At 37.4% G+C, this 15,058-nt stretch overlaps 1 pseudogene across 1 annotated transcript in view; it reads right to left on the bottom strand.

Annotated features, from left to right (window-relative positions):
• Positions 1-260: 260 nt before the first annotated feature.
• LOC149225161 (protein-tyrosine sulfotransferase-like) overlaps positions 261-15,058 on the bottom strand; it is a 300,574-nt pseudogene continuing 285,776 nt past the window's right edge. Inside the window, exons 13-14 of the transcript XR_016248251.1 lie at positions 1,150-1,305; positions 261-660 (exon numbers count right to left, since the gene is read on the bottom strand). The product of XR_016248251.1 is annotated as a protein-tyrosine sulfotransferase-like (transcript). The remainder of the gene's footprint in view (positions 661-1,149; positions 1,306-15,058) is intronic.

The raw sequence follows: 15,058 nt of genomic DNA, 5'->3' as shown, positions 1-15,058 counted from the left end.
CAAGTTCTTAACAAACGAAGAAATATTCCCGTTTTAACCATCTTATATTTCTACAAATTAGAGCATCTTTGACCACATACAAATTAGTAGATTAAATATGGATATATCGATCTAAGAGGCCTGCACAATCGTCTCTCATACATGCCAGTTATCTTTGACCACATATGCAAACTGCTAAATTTAAAAATGGATATATCGATCTAAGAGACCTGCACGATCACATCTCACCTCTCAGCCATGCCAATTATAAATACAGAGAGTAAACTCTAAATGTTTTGATCAGTGCTACTGTCATGAGAAAAATTTCAACATTTTCCTCTGGAAATATAATGTACATATATGCTACCGAGAGCAGGTCTCTGTATGACTCTTCATAGGAAAGATAGGCTTACCCGATGCCTCTCCCCATGAAAAACTGTAATTTACAGAGGAAAAACTTGTTCATTTTACAGCGTCACGAGTGTGACAAAAATGATGATAAATAAAATACATTAATGAGGAAATATCATATATGACATCTCAAATTTTAAGTTTCGATGTCCTTCCCTTTGCCGCTAGTTTATAAATTAAATAAACAAGTGGCACAACTGTGATAAATGCCAAAAAACCACTGACTGATAGGAACCTTGATGCCCTGTTGTAAAAAGTATCCTCCATTACCTGTAAATACACATGAAGGTGAAAAACGATAAACCCCGGATAAGGAGAATTTAGAAGAGAAAAAACAAAAACAAAAAATGGGTCAACAAGCAGAAGAGAAGCTCCGCAAATAATGTCGAAAAATGTGATATTTTCAGTGAAAATATAGCTTTTACGGATGATAGTTTATGGAAAGAGAATTATAGGCAAAATTTTCTGGAAAAGAGAGTTTTCTGGAAAAATCCAGACATGAACAGGGCTTCGAGTTACATACTTGAAAAGAATAAAAGAAAATTTATTTTGGATCGAAAGCCAAGTACATCTATAAGCAGATAATGCAATACAACTAATTGAAAATTTCACATCGTTTTATAATGGTCTGTATATATATCTCTACTAGGTGACTTGTGAAACTCAACGAACTTCCAATCGAAGAGATCAATGCCAGTATGCAGCGTTGCAGACCCGCATTTATCTAAAACTATCATTTGAGTTGCCACGTTTATCTACCTGTAAACTGGATTCCCGTGGAATAGAAATCTGCTGTTGAAGCCAAGCTGCCCGTTGTTTAGAGTATATTTTAAGGGCATGTTCATATAGCTTGACATCGAGACTGTTCAACTTTTCTATTTCCTTTATGACAGCCTCTGGTACACGAGACCGTTCCTACAGAACAAAACAAAGAAAAACATTAAAATAAAAGAGAATTGCTAAACGGACTGGATTTTAACTCAAAACATATACTTGCAGTTTCAATAAAGTTTGAATGCCCTTCATGTGTTAACAAAGACATATACTTGCACTTTCAATCAAGTTTGAATACCCTTCATGTGCTAATAAAGATTTGACAATCCATATAAGTTTATTGTGCACAGAAAAATCAAAATGTGGTCAATAGGTTACACACAAATAATATTTTCTCCATTTCTAGAGATTTGTGCTGAAATTGGGGGTGAAAAAAAGTCTTATCTAAGTCACACTGTTCTGCTTTGACAACAATTAATGAATTTTATGCAACGGGTTCCGGCTATATATTTTCATATAAGAAATCAATACTAATGATTAATAAATATAAAACATATATGAATAGCTTAATCATGATATAATCAGAGGCAGAACATATTCTTTAGCTTCAAAATTTAAAAGAGTCTATATGTCCATAATGTCAAATAAGTATAATCCCTAAATTAAATTCACAAAGTTAAAACATAATCAAACTTCAAACATATAGTACAAAGTTAATATCTTTATACCTACAAGAATATACACCTTTACCGGTTTTCATTCCTGCATATTAAGCCTCTGCAATATTGTCTCGACATACTTTCTCTGATTTACCAAATGTTACTTTGTCCGATCCATCAAATGTTTTTGTTTGTTAGGTATCTTCTAATTTCTATGCCCAAAAAGAAATTTGCAGTACCAAGATCCTTTTATGTCAAATTTGGAGGACCATTTAGTTTTCACTTCCCAGATGATTTCTCTATCATTTTTAATCAACAAGATATCATTCATAAATACAAGACCAAATAAATAAAATGATCACCAACTAATTTGAAATATACACAATAATCTGTTTTGTTCTTTGTGAAGCAAAGTCCCAATATATAAGTATCAAATTTTTCATACCACGCCCTTGGTGATTGCTTTAATCCATATAGGGACTTTTTGAGCCTGCACACCAGCGATTTCTTTCCTTTAACAACAAAACCTTATAGCTGTTTTATGTAGATTTCTTCTTCTAGATTCCCATGTAGGGACACTATCTTCACATCCATTTGCTTTACTTCAAAATTTGTTGATTTAAATACCAGACGATTTATTTTGCCCAACAATTATTTATACCCAAAAATTTATTTTATTACACAAATAAACTTCCGAACCGCTGAAAATAAATACTCTGGTATTTCTTAACTTCACAAATAAAATGTAGTGGAAAATTCATAAGAAAATCAGCCACAATAACAGAAATTTGACCCAAATTGTTTTTCTTTCACTTATATTAAATCTGGAAAATATTGGGTTCTGACCCACATAAAATTACACAGAAACAACAACTGAAGGGGAACCTGTAACTCGAACCCCTGGAAATAATGGCTGCTCAGAAGCTCAGCTGTTGAACTAGAATCAGCCCCAAGACAAACTTGGCCTCCTTGGAGTGCTCTCAGCCCTCTCTCCTTGCTCATGGCCTCTATGGAAATCATACAGCCCAAAGTTGCTTGGAAGCAGAAGTAGGGAGCGAATTTTATATAACATATATTTTTATATATTTTGATGCATATATGTCAGCAGAAGTCTGTTGAATGATAAATTAATTATAAAAAGCATAAAAACATTGATTAAACGATATAACATCAATCCTCTAGTAGACATGGGATCATCAACATGAGCTACATAAACACCATCTGGCTTAGAGTCAAAGGACCCCTCTGCAACCTCAATAGTAGTAGTCACAGCAAAACTAGACATCAAAACTACAAATCATTGATGGACATAATCACTTATGAAACTCATCATTGATTCAACACTATTAGAAATGGGATCATCAACAAGAGCTACATAAACATCATCTAACTCAAAGTCCTCAGACTTGGATTGCTCAACCTTATAATAAGGTGGAAATTGAAAAAGTTTAACATGCCTAACCAATGATTTTGGTTTGAATGAAGAGTTCATCGCCTCAACCTTATAATATGGTAGAAAAAGCTTAATGCATAACCAATTATTTTCCTTTGAGTGAAGGGTACATTTTAGTTAAGGCCATGATAGAGGAGTTCAACAAGCAATACTACCAACATCAACGAAGTTCAATCAATAACACCAACATCAAGGTACTTAAAGGGCTTCATGTTCTTGATCAAATGCTAATCTCATATCCTTAAGCATGACAGAATCAATTGGAAACATTGCAATCCCCTAAATCTTGAAATCTGAAAACAAAATAAACTTTATAAGAACCAATAGTATTCAAGATGATGGTGTCAACCATGGGAGATGATTCACCATTTTTGGAGTAAAAAAGTAGAAAGATTAAAAAATAATAAAATAATAAAGCTACTTTTTCAACTCGTATTTTCAACTTATCTACCTCAGATTTTACTCAAATTTCAAGCGGGAGTAGTCGTTGGATGCAAAATTTAATTCCTCATCCAAAAAGTACCCATGTTGCATACTTTCGATGGACCCTGCCACATGAAAAATGAGAAATATATGGAAAAATGTGATTGCAATAACGTTTTTCATGTATTTCTCATTTTTCGTGTAGCAGGGCCATTGAAAGAATGAAACATGGGTACTCCTTGGATGAGGAATCAAATTATGCATCCAATGAGTGCTTCCGCTCGAAATCTGAGTAAACTCATAGGAAGATAAGTTGAAAATACAAGTTGAAAAAATAGTCTTTTTTCTTTTTTCCCTCTAAAATTTGATGATGTAATCTAATGTTATTTTATTATTTCCACTATTATTTTATAATTTCCATAGGAGGCCCATTTTAGACCTCAAAAATCCACTAATGGGAGGGAACGAACTTTTTTCAGGAGGGGCGACTTGTAGCTGGGAAAAGTGTGAAGTCTATTGTCGGGAAGCCGAAGGAAGTGTGAGTTTGGGGAAGTCTAAGGAGAAAGGAAAAATCGAAATTTTGGTGCCTCTCTCTCTGTCTCGTGTCCTAGATTGGGAGATCGAAATCTTCCAAGTTTCTCTGTTGCCAGAAACTGCTAGTTGTTGGAAGTTACTACCTAGTCAAAGTTGCTCAAAAGGGGTCGAAATTCTGGGACACTGACTTGGTGTGGAAGGAAGCTCTAGTCTTGGTCTAGGGTGAAGAAACTCAAAGAATACTATTGAAAGAAAGAATTCTTGACTGGGTTTTCCCCTCGACAAGGGTTTTGCCCTCGCATAGTGACTATGTCTGGTGTCTATTGTTTTATGTGTTGTTGCTTTGGTAATTGCTTGATGAACTAAAAGAAAGAAGATATAAAAATCGTAATAATAAGAAACATGACAAGTAATTATCAAGAATAAGAAAATCTTGTTGCCTTTCTGATTTTCTGACATGTCCATCATTTCAAACTCAAAAGCAAGGTGCTCCTTGTGCATCTCTCTGATCCTGTCAAGAAGAGATCAACAACACACACCACAAAGATAAGCGGCTCACCCTCAACAAGTACATAGTACAAGTTTGAGTTTGCCTTACTCTTAGTGAACCCCAAACTAAGAAGATATCCATGAATCCTGACATACCATGTGTGTGGAGCCTGCTTTAGCCCATAAAGGGACTTTCAATTTACATACATGGGACTCCCTCCCATGCACCTAAAAACCCTAAGGCTGCGCAATATACACCTCTTCTTCAATTAGCCCATTGAGGAAGGCAACATCCTACACTCCATCTTTGAAGCAATGAAAATAGTTGCCCTAATAGATGCATGCATGACAATAGGAGCAAATGTCTCCTCATAGCCCTCTCTCTCCTTCTAGAAGAACCCTCTCGCCAAAAACCTCACTTTGTGCTTCTCAAAGTTGTCATTTGTTGCATGCTTGAACTTGCAGATCCATCGAGAAATGACCATTGACTTCCCCTCTTGCATGCTTGAACTTGCAGATCCATCGAGAAATGACCATTGACTTCCCCTCGGGCCTTGACACTATGTTCCACACATCATTCCTCGTGATGGAGATATATTTTACAATGGTATTGTTGTAAAAATAACTAGGTTCGGTGTTCATAATCTTTATACGTATATCATTTGTATTTCATGTAATAAGAAGAAAAAGAAAATTATTACTAGTCAAGCATGTTCTTCATGCTTCTAGGATTTGTTGAGTCAGATTTGAAATTGAGTCAAAGTCCATTTGGACTCTTTGTAAAGAAAGAGAAAGAATTTTTTTTTGTTAAGTCAAAGAGAGTCAAATAGTCCTCCACAAGGCAAAGTTGACCCTCCAAATGGACAAGTCGACCTACCCAAAGGATGTGACCCTTCATATAGGCAGACAGCTATATATTGGCACGTGTTCTCATTCATTTTGGCAAGTGAAATTTGTGGAAGTCTTGTGATAAGATTGAAGGCATATATGCAAGTTGATGAAGGACTGTAATGGCTATGATATGCGAGTTGATGAAGGACCTTAATGATTGATCTGCGAGTTAAAGGAGCACTACAAAGTCTGTAAAATACAAGCTACAGGAAGGATGAAAGATCACTGTGGGACAAGGCATCTTGTGACAGATTAGCTATCTTATTGAAGACAAATCATGACAAAGGATGAAGGGCTGACTTGGGGCACTTGTGGAGGTATTTTTCTTGGTCTTGGGTCTTGATGTATCACTTTGATCTGATTCTATAAGAGGAGGATTGTTCGGATTTTCCCCAATTGTGGGGTTTTGCCTTGGCTTAGAGCCTATATCTCATGTTCTTTGTGTTCTTGTGATCTTCATGCCTTTTAGGTTTTGGTAATTGCTTGAGGAAGAATAAATAATAAAGAAATAAAAGACGAACAAATCTCACAAGTAATTATCAAGAAAGGAGAATCAACCTTAATCTACAATATCCTTGATTTTCCAACAAGCATCCCTCTAGACTTGTTGATCTATTGCCTCCTCAAATTTAGAAGTCTCGAGATCACTAACGCTACTCATCAAGGCCAAATCACTGGAAAATATAGTAGGTGGTTTACTCTCCCTGAAAGCCCTGCGAGGAGCCTCCACACCCTCCTTTGCATCCCTTGTTGATGTTTTTGCAGCATCGGGCAAATATTCTCCCATGGGTTCATGTTGATTTGACTAGGGGAGAACGATACATTCACCCATAGGCCATGTTGATTTGGCTAGGGGTGAATGGCCCAAGGGCAGTCTTTCTCCCACAGGGCCATGCTAATTTGACTAGGGGAGATTGGACCACGATGCTCACATCGCTTGCTCTAGGATGGAGTGATCTCTTTTTAGTAGCGCAGGTTTGATTTGTTTATTTAATAGAGAAGGTTTGATTTGTTTATCTAATGGGGTTTTTTAACCCATTAGTGGAATAAACAATTCTAGTTTAATGTTGAGTTGTAAAGTAGGCTCCATAAGTAATGGGGTTTCTTGTGATGAGGAGCCACCTATTGGGTCTCCACTCAACATTAGAGCTCTATATAAATAGACAAGCATGTGAGGAGACAAATCATTAACATAGCAAGCTCATTCAATCTTTATTAGTGGAGGGGAAATTTAGCTAAGGAGAAATCTATTGCTAAGGAGCATCTTATATCTCTCACCATCATTTCTCTCTCTCTTGAAGTACCGCATGTGTGAGACCGAATTGACTCTTGACTAGCATTGAAAAAGTTTGACTAGCATCTTTACAGTCAAACGTGTGAAAAATCTAACCGCAAAGTTTGATTGAGTTTTGATCGCAGTTTGACCAACTGCACATGCGAGTTTGACTATGGTTTCACCAATTGAACGTGCTAGTTGACCGCAAGCTGAGTTTTGACAATAGAGCTGAGATTGACTTCAAGTCATTGACCAATGTTGACTTCTGATTTTTTATTGGTTTGACCAACATTGACCAGCAGCAGTTGTTAGGATATTCTGACACATAGGAAATAGTTAAGTATAACTTGGTCTAGTGTAGAGTTAGGTACCTATGTACTTTTGTAACTTACAATCTGACGGTCACGATATGTTCTCGACATGAAGTGATCCGACGGTTCATTCTCTCCGCAGTATTACCGACACTTGATCTGTAACTTAACACCTGATTGGTCCATGATCTCTATTTAAAGAGCATGGAGGGTCATTTGTAGGGTGACTATTCATGAGAGAAGTTTATGTAATTTTTTTTTCTTTTATTAATAAATTGCTTGAAGTGGTCGCATTGGCTCAGGTCGTGCACTGTTTCCCTCTTTGAGGGTTTTAACCACGTCAAGAATACTGTTGTATTGATCTGTGATCTGTTTGTGAGCGGTGTTCTTTAGTGTTCTATCTTAGGAACTTACCCTGTAAATTCCTACATGGTATGAGAGCTATTTGAGGGCCGCATCCATTGGTGATCCAAATCCGAAGCCGTACAACTGCATTCGACTGTCGTTTCCTAAATCTATTGTTTCTGACTGCTTTCAGGCCGAGAGGACTGTTCTATTGTGTTAGGAGCATCTGTTCTAGTGAGGAACCCCTTTCATTTCACGCGAAAAGGTTTCTGGTAGCCCTAGCTGCATCATTTTTAAGATCTGGAGGTAGACAGTCTTTATTTGTAATTTTAGTTATTCATCTCTCTGTTTATTTCGGTTTATTTAACTCTTTGTTTATTATTACCGGATCTATACCTTTCATTTATGCGTATGCTCTTGGCCTCGCGACTCTGTGCGAACTGGGCAAATTAGAAGTAGAAAGGAAGAATTTTTCTCATGCGTATGCTCTTTTTTGCCGCACCTTAGTGTGATCTTGGAAAATCAAAAAACATTGAGGAAAATATTTAGTTTACAGTGAAAGCTAACTTCAAGCCATAAAGTTTGGTTTTTTTGCATGTCCGTGTTGGGTTGTGTGGTTTTCTGTTTTGTAAGCAAAAAGGGTCTTTTCAAGTAAGCACACACTCCAAAGCTTCAGCGACTAAAAGCTTTAAAAAAAAAACCCTTCCTCTTTTCCAAAAATTACTAACCTTTTAAACTAGCTCACTTGGTCCAAAGTTACTTTGTGAGAATAGAGATTTTGGGTTCAAGTCTTTCTTTTTGTTGAGTTACCTTTTCAAAAAGCACATATAACTTATGTTTCAAAGTTATTTTATGTAAAAGTGTTCTCACCCATTATAAAAAGTGAGTCACTTATAATTCTAAAGTCTCTTTATCTTTTATTTAAGTTACAATTTAGTGGGTAGCTCATAAAGTGCCATTGTAAAAGTGACTTTCACTTATCTATAAAAGTGGGTCACATATTTTTTTTAAAGTGACCTAATTAGATTAAGTTTGGAAAGGGGGGATTTTTTTTTAAATATAACATTATCATTCACTTCCGCACATTCACGTACTTCGTCGGCATCTTCAACAACTTTTTTTCAAAAAGCCATAACTACTTCATCTGGAAGCCGTTTTCAGAGTCGTTTTTTTTAATCAGCCTAATTTTTCGTGATATTTCCATCGGAACACTTAGTTTCAGCATCTACAGCTTCAGTTTCTCTTAAAATGAAAAGTCCATGCCAAGTTATTCTTGACAACACCAACTACTTCCAATGGTTATCATACATTATGGATTTATTTAGAAGTAAAGGTCTTTATAGAATAGCCTCAGGCCAAGAATCTAAACCTAAAGATGAAGATAAGGCAGCCAAATGGGAAAATAGGCAAGATCAAGCATGTGGGTTGATAGGGATGTCTATTTCTCCAGACCTTAGATTCCATATCACAGAACTTGATACCCCTGATGAAGCAATGAAACAGCTCAATAAAGTTTTTGGAATTAAAAATGAGATTAGATCCCAACAACTCGAAAATGAATTGCTTACGTTGGATCCCAATAATTTTTCTTCCATTGAAGATTTTTTGTCCAAGTTCAAGACCCTTAGACTTCTCTTGGAAGGTGTTAAGGTTAAGAAAGAAGATGGTAGCCTTATCTATTCCATTCTTACAAAGTTAGCACCAGCCTACTCTGTGTTTGTTTCCACCTTCCATTCTACTAGAGAAGTCTTTATTTCTCAAAGACAAGCCTACAAGTCCCCTTCTTTTGATGTCTTTTGTGATTATTTAATAAGAGAACAAGAAAAACTCTTACATCTTGGTCTTCTTAATCTTACAAACTCTTCTAAGAAAATCTTAGCCACCCAACAGCGACCAAGTTCAAAGAATCCTAAGAAGCAACATCCTAAAAAGAATGGTCCTAAACCAATCAAGGGTCCTAAGCACTTACAGTCTCAAAATGAAAAATCAATTCAGCGAAATGATAAGGCAAATAAAAACAAAGGGAAGAAGACTCATACACATTGCAACTTTTGTAATCGAGATGGCCACCTAGAATCCAAATGCTTTAAGAAGATGGATGCCTTTGAAGCAGCAATGAAGAAGCATAACATTCATTTGGAGCAGTCTTCAACTTCAACTTCATCTTCAGAAATAGCACTTTCTACATGTGGTTGTCAAGCATCTCGGTCTGGTTATGCACTAAATGTATCTTCTTCTTCTCATTCTCATGAATGGCTTATGTTGGCATTTCTAAGTTTAACCCGTTAGAAATTCTTCCTGTACTATCTGGTTTATTTCTTCCTACTTGCTTAATTACTTAACAAGTTATTTACCATGTAAATACTGAAAATAAACACAAGTACAGTATCAACATCTACAGATCATCAACTGAAAAAAAAAAGCACACAAGTGACACCATTATTTCTAGACCAATGTCCCTAGAAAAACCCAATGCGGGAAAACTGGTGCAACTATTCAGAGGGTTTTATTATTATGCAATTTTCATAATACAACTAGGGTGCCAGAAATAGCTCACCCAAGAGAGAATGCCCTCGGCAGTAGTACCTATCCTTGGAGACAGATATTTCCGCTGATTAATGACCAGCTGAACGATTCCACAGCAAAAACTGCAACTTCCACTGCTCTGAGTCACTCTGATAGGGACTGTGTCACCCTATCCGGATCACCAACACCTAGTCTGCCATATGAAAATCCTCCCAGCACTGCCTCTTGGCCCTATGTCATCTTTGCTAGCCTCTGCACAACTTCTGAAGCTTCTGCATCAGCCCTTAGACCCTCTGCGTCTCACACACTAGCCTCTCCTGGCTCTGCACAGCTCCTGGCTGCCTCTGCGTAGTACCCAGTTGCCTTTGCGTCAACCTCTTCGAGATCTGCGCTATCTCTCTAGTACCAACTCTGCCTCTCTGCAATGTATTCACTGCCCCTCGTTGATGATCACTGATTCACTTTTTTTTAGCAATCCCACTCTAGCAAAATGAATGACCGATCACTCTGGTGTGTTCTTCAACAGACCCTCAAGCCTCCTCTTATACTTTTCTCATCGTTCCATCAACGACCGATATTAAATCTCTAATCAACAGCTAAGATTCGATTTGGCTTGATCCATGACTTTTGGAACCTTCTAACCTAGTTTTATATTAATACCCATTAATATTTTATTTTTCCTAAGTTTAGACTTATGAACTCCATTAAAAATATTAATTATTTAATATCTCTCAAACCAGTTAGATTAGCCTTTCCACCAATTTTCATGGCTAGATCACATCCGATGCTACCCCAAATCAACAGCACATTGATTCTAGAGCTTCTTATCACATTGCCAAAAACAAAGCCATGTTTTCTTCTTTAAATGATTGTAACACCAAAAATATATATATGTTGGTGATGATAGATCTCTTAGTGTTGTAGGGACTGGAACTATTCATCTAGACAATGGTCAATTTAATGATGTATTATATGTTCTTACTTTATCCTGCAACCTTCTATTTTTATATCAAATAACTCATTCAAGTGAAGGTAAAACCGTTGAATTTTCACCTCATGATATTGTAATTAAGGACCTTAGATATCCTAGACAGATTTTAGCTACTGGAATTGTTGATGTGTTAAGTTATGGTATGTTCTATGCTTATAACAGTTTACTTCTTTTCCTTATTATATTCCAAAGATTAGCAATCACACGTACATAAAGTAAAGTGCAGATAGAACATTAAACGATCGACAGAAAACAAGCCAAGACAAGAGACACAAGATGTGGCGGCTAGCCAGGGACAAACCCCACAATGTGTGGGGAAACCCTTTGATCAAATCTTCTTTTATCTTCAATAATTCAGTAGAGAGAAATAGTACAATAAATCTTATTCATATCAGTAGTAGCAAACCCTAGATCAACAGCATCAACATTAGCGGCTTCATTATCAAACTAGGGCAGACGATATCTTGCAAACCGTTCGTCGAATTGACTTCATTCCACCACCAAAAGTTGCGACTTTCAGAGGAGGTTCAGATGAACCTACAGCGCAGTTCCAAAGAGGAGATCTTCTAGGCCACGCAAGTCAATCTTTACTTCTGTAGTTGCAGCTTCAGTTTCAGCAGTTTCCGGCTTCAAACTAGGGCAGTCGATATCTTGCAAACCGTTCATCGGATTGACTTCATTCCACCACCAGAAGTTGCGGCTTTCAGAGAAGGTTCAGATGAACCTACAGCGCAGTTCCAAAGAGGAGATCTTCTAGGCCACGCAAGTCAATCTTTACTTCTGCAGTTGCAGCTTCAAATTCAACAGTGTCTGGCTTCCAATGTGTGAGAGAGAGACCCATTTCAGCGCAGTAGAGAAGAGACTCATTTCTGCGTAGTAGAGAGAGAGAGAGATGTGATGAGATGAGTGAGTTCAAATGAAGAAAAGTCCTCTTATATTTATAGACAACGTTGATGGGTGAATAGATGCGACTGTTGGGCTTCTGAGCCTACATGAGTTGTAGGTCGGCTTGATAATAATTCCATAATCAAAATAAATTCATATCTCCATGAATACTTATCGGAATCGGATGATATTTATATCAATCCTACACCTCTTGACGAGAGGAATCTAATAAAAATATTATCAGCCATGAATAAGATGACCCACATGAAGTTTTGCCCTGGTTGCCAATTTTAACATGATGATTCTACAAGGTTGTATAAATTTAACAACTTTGGGTCATCAACTCTTCCCTCGGTATTCGCTGCTCATAATGATGAAGTGAGCAAACTTTGGAATGAGCGATTTGGTCACTAAAACTATCGTTCCCTTCAAAATCTATGTAAAGAAAATATGGTGACAGTTCTTCCTATGGTATCTTGCAGAGATGTTTGTTCTAGATGTGTACTCAGAAAACATCATCGGGGTAGTTTTGAAAAACATGCCTCTTGGCACACCTCAGCCCCTTTACAGCTTGTGCATAGTGATTTATGTGGTCCACTTCCAGTTGTTTCATTCTCTAGCTACAAATATTTCTTAACTTTCATTGATGATTTCTCCAGATGCATTTGGGTATACTTCTTAAAACTCAAGAGTGACGTATTTAACATGTTCTTGGCATTTAAGGCCTTTGTCGAGAAACAATCTGGACATCAAATTCTTAAGCTAAGATCTGATAATGGTGGAGAATATGTTAACAACAAATTCATCAACTTTTGCACTGAGCATGGAATCCAAATGCAACATATTGTTCCATATACTCCACAACAAAATGGTGTAGTTGATGTTGGAATTTCTAAGTCTAACTGTTAGAAACCCTTCATGTACTTTGCTGATTTATTCCTACCTACTTGTTCTGTTAATTAAAAAGTTTTTACCATGATAATATTGGAAATAAATACAAGTACATGCTCAACACATTACAGATCATCAACTAAAGGAAACAAAACAAGCACACAAGTGGCAGTGTTGTTTTTGGACCAATGTCCCTGGAAAAACCCAATGCGGGAAAACGGGTTTTATTATTATGCAATCTATGAATACAATTTGGGTGCCAAAACCAGCTCACCCAACAGAGAAGAATCTCGGCAGTAGTACCTCTCTACTCGGAAGCAGATATTCGAGCTAAAACCCCAGATGAACACTCTGACAACTCCCTCTAGGGACTGCATCAGCCCTTCCTGGCCCTGCGTCAACCCAATAACCCCTGCGTCAACCTCTGGAGGCACTACGTCAACCTCTAGAGCCTCTGCATCACCCACGCTATCTCTCTGAGGCACTATGCAGCTCCTAGCTGCCTCTGCGTGGGCTATAGCTGGCTCTGCTTGGCCTCTAGCTGGCTCTACATCCCTCTCTCTCGGCTTCTGTCTGATTCTCCTGGCACCTTCTCTGCCTCTTTGCTTTTGTATTCACTGCCCCTTGTTGCTGATCATTGGTTCTATCTCTCTTAGCAAAACCCCGCTCTAGAGAATAGAATGATTGATCACTCTGATGTGTTCTCCAAGTGACCCTCAAGCCTCCTTATATACTTTTCTCATTGACGAATCAACGGCCGAGATTAAGTCCCTAATCAACGGCTAAGATTAGTTCTGGCTTGATCAATGATTTTTAAACCCTTCTAACACAATTTTATATTAATTCACATTAATATTTTATTTTCCCTAAGTTTAGATTTAGAGGCTCCATTAAAAATATTAATTATTTTAATATCTCCCAAACTGTTTAGCATCTACCCAAACCATTTATGAGTATTGGAGATCTCATGTGCTTTAGCCTCTCCACCAATTTTCGTGGCTAGAGCACATCCGATGCTACCCCAAATCAACAGCTGAAAGGAAGAATCACACCTTAAAGGAAATGGCTAATTGTGTGCTTCAATCTAAAGGACTTAGTCTTAATTTTTGGGCAGAAGCAATTAATTGTGAAAATTACATAGTAAATCGCACTCCTACCAAGGTTTTAAAGAATATCACTCCAAAAGAAGTATGGAGCTCAATTAAACCAGATGTAAGTCACTTTCGTGTTTTTGGAAGTGAAGCATGGGCCCATATTCCAGATGAGAAACATAAAGCCTTAGAACTTAAGAGTGAAAAATGTATTTTTGTTGGATATTCTGAAGATGTCAAAGGATACAGACTTCTTTCACCTAAATCCAAAAATGTTATCATTAGAAGAGATGTAAAGTTTGCTAAAAATATATTGGCCTACGAGCCTAGTTCGGCAAATGTGTCACCTCTCTCTATCCCTTCTACTGCTGAAAATATTTCTTCTTCAGATGATGACAGCGAGGATGACAATCCTCCCCCACCTTCTCAGGATCCTCCTTCAGCTCCTCAACTTCCAAAATGGGTCTGCGCTACTCAGGATGCAGCAGATTCTTTTGCAGGTGATCCTACAGATCAGTGACGTACATGTTCTCAATTTGATAGAGTCTCTTCTTTACTGGCTCAAGCTTCAGCGAATTATGATCCTGACACCTTTGCAGAAGCTTCAGGCCATCCAGATTGGGACGCAGATATGAATGAAGAATATCGTTCATTATTGGCAAATGATACATGGGATCTTGTTCCTCTTCCAAAGGGAAGAAAACTTGTTAGATGTAAATGGGTTTATAGAACCAAGTTTGGACCAGATGGAAAAGTTGATAAACATAAAGCTCGTCTTATTGCTAAGGGCTTTTCACAAGTTGAAGGCATTGACTACACTGAAACCTTCTCCCATGTTGCCATAATGAACTTTATCTGCCTTGTTCTTTCCCTTGTTGCCTCTTTCAAATGGGAAGTCCATCAAATGGATGTTAAATCTGCCTTCTTGCATGGGGCCTTGCATGAAGAAATCTATATGGAATGACCTCCTGGCTTTATACAAACAGAGTCCAACCTTGTATGTCGGCTTAAGAAATCCCTTTATGGTCTCAAGCAAGCCCCTCGGGCTTGGTATGCCAAAATGGATAGCTTTCTTTTAGATACTAGCTTTTCTAGGTGTCATTCTAACAATATTGTCTACCCCAAGAAA

Source organism: Pinus tabuliformis, chromosome J (genome assembly GCF_031772625.1).
Source record: "Pinus tabuliformis cultivar Carrire ecotype Pingquan chromosome J, CPIR1, whole genome shotgun sequence".
Classification (NCBI taxonomy): Eukaryota; Viridiplantae; Streptophyta; class Pinopsida; order Pinales; family Pinaceae; genus Pinus; species Pinus tabuliformis.
This window is presented reverse-complemented; position numbering and strand designations above follow the sequence as displayed.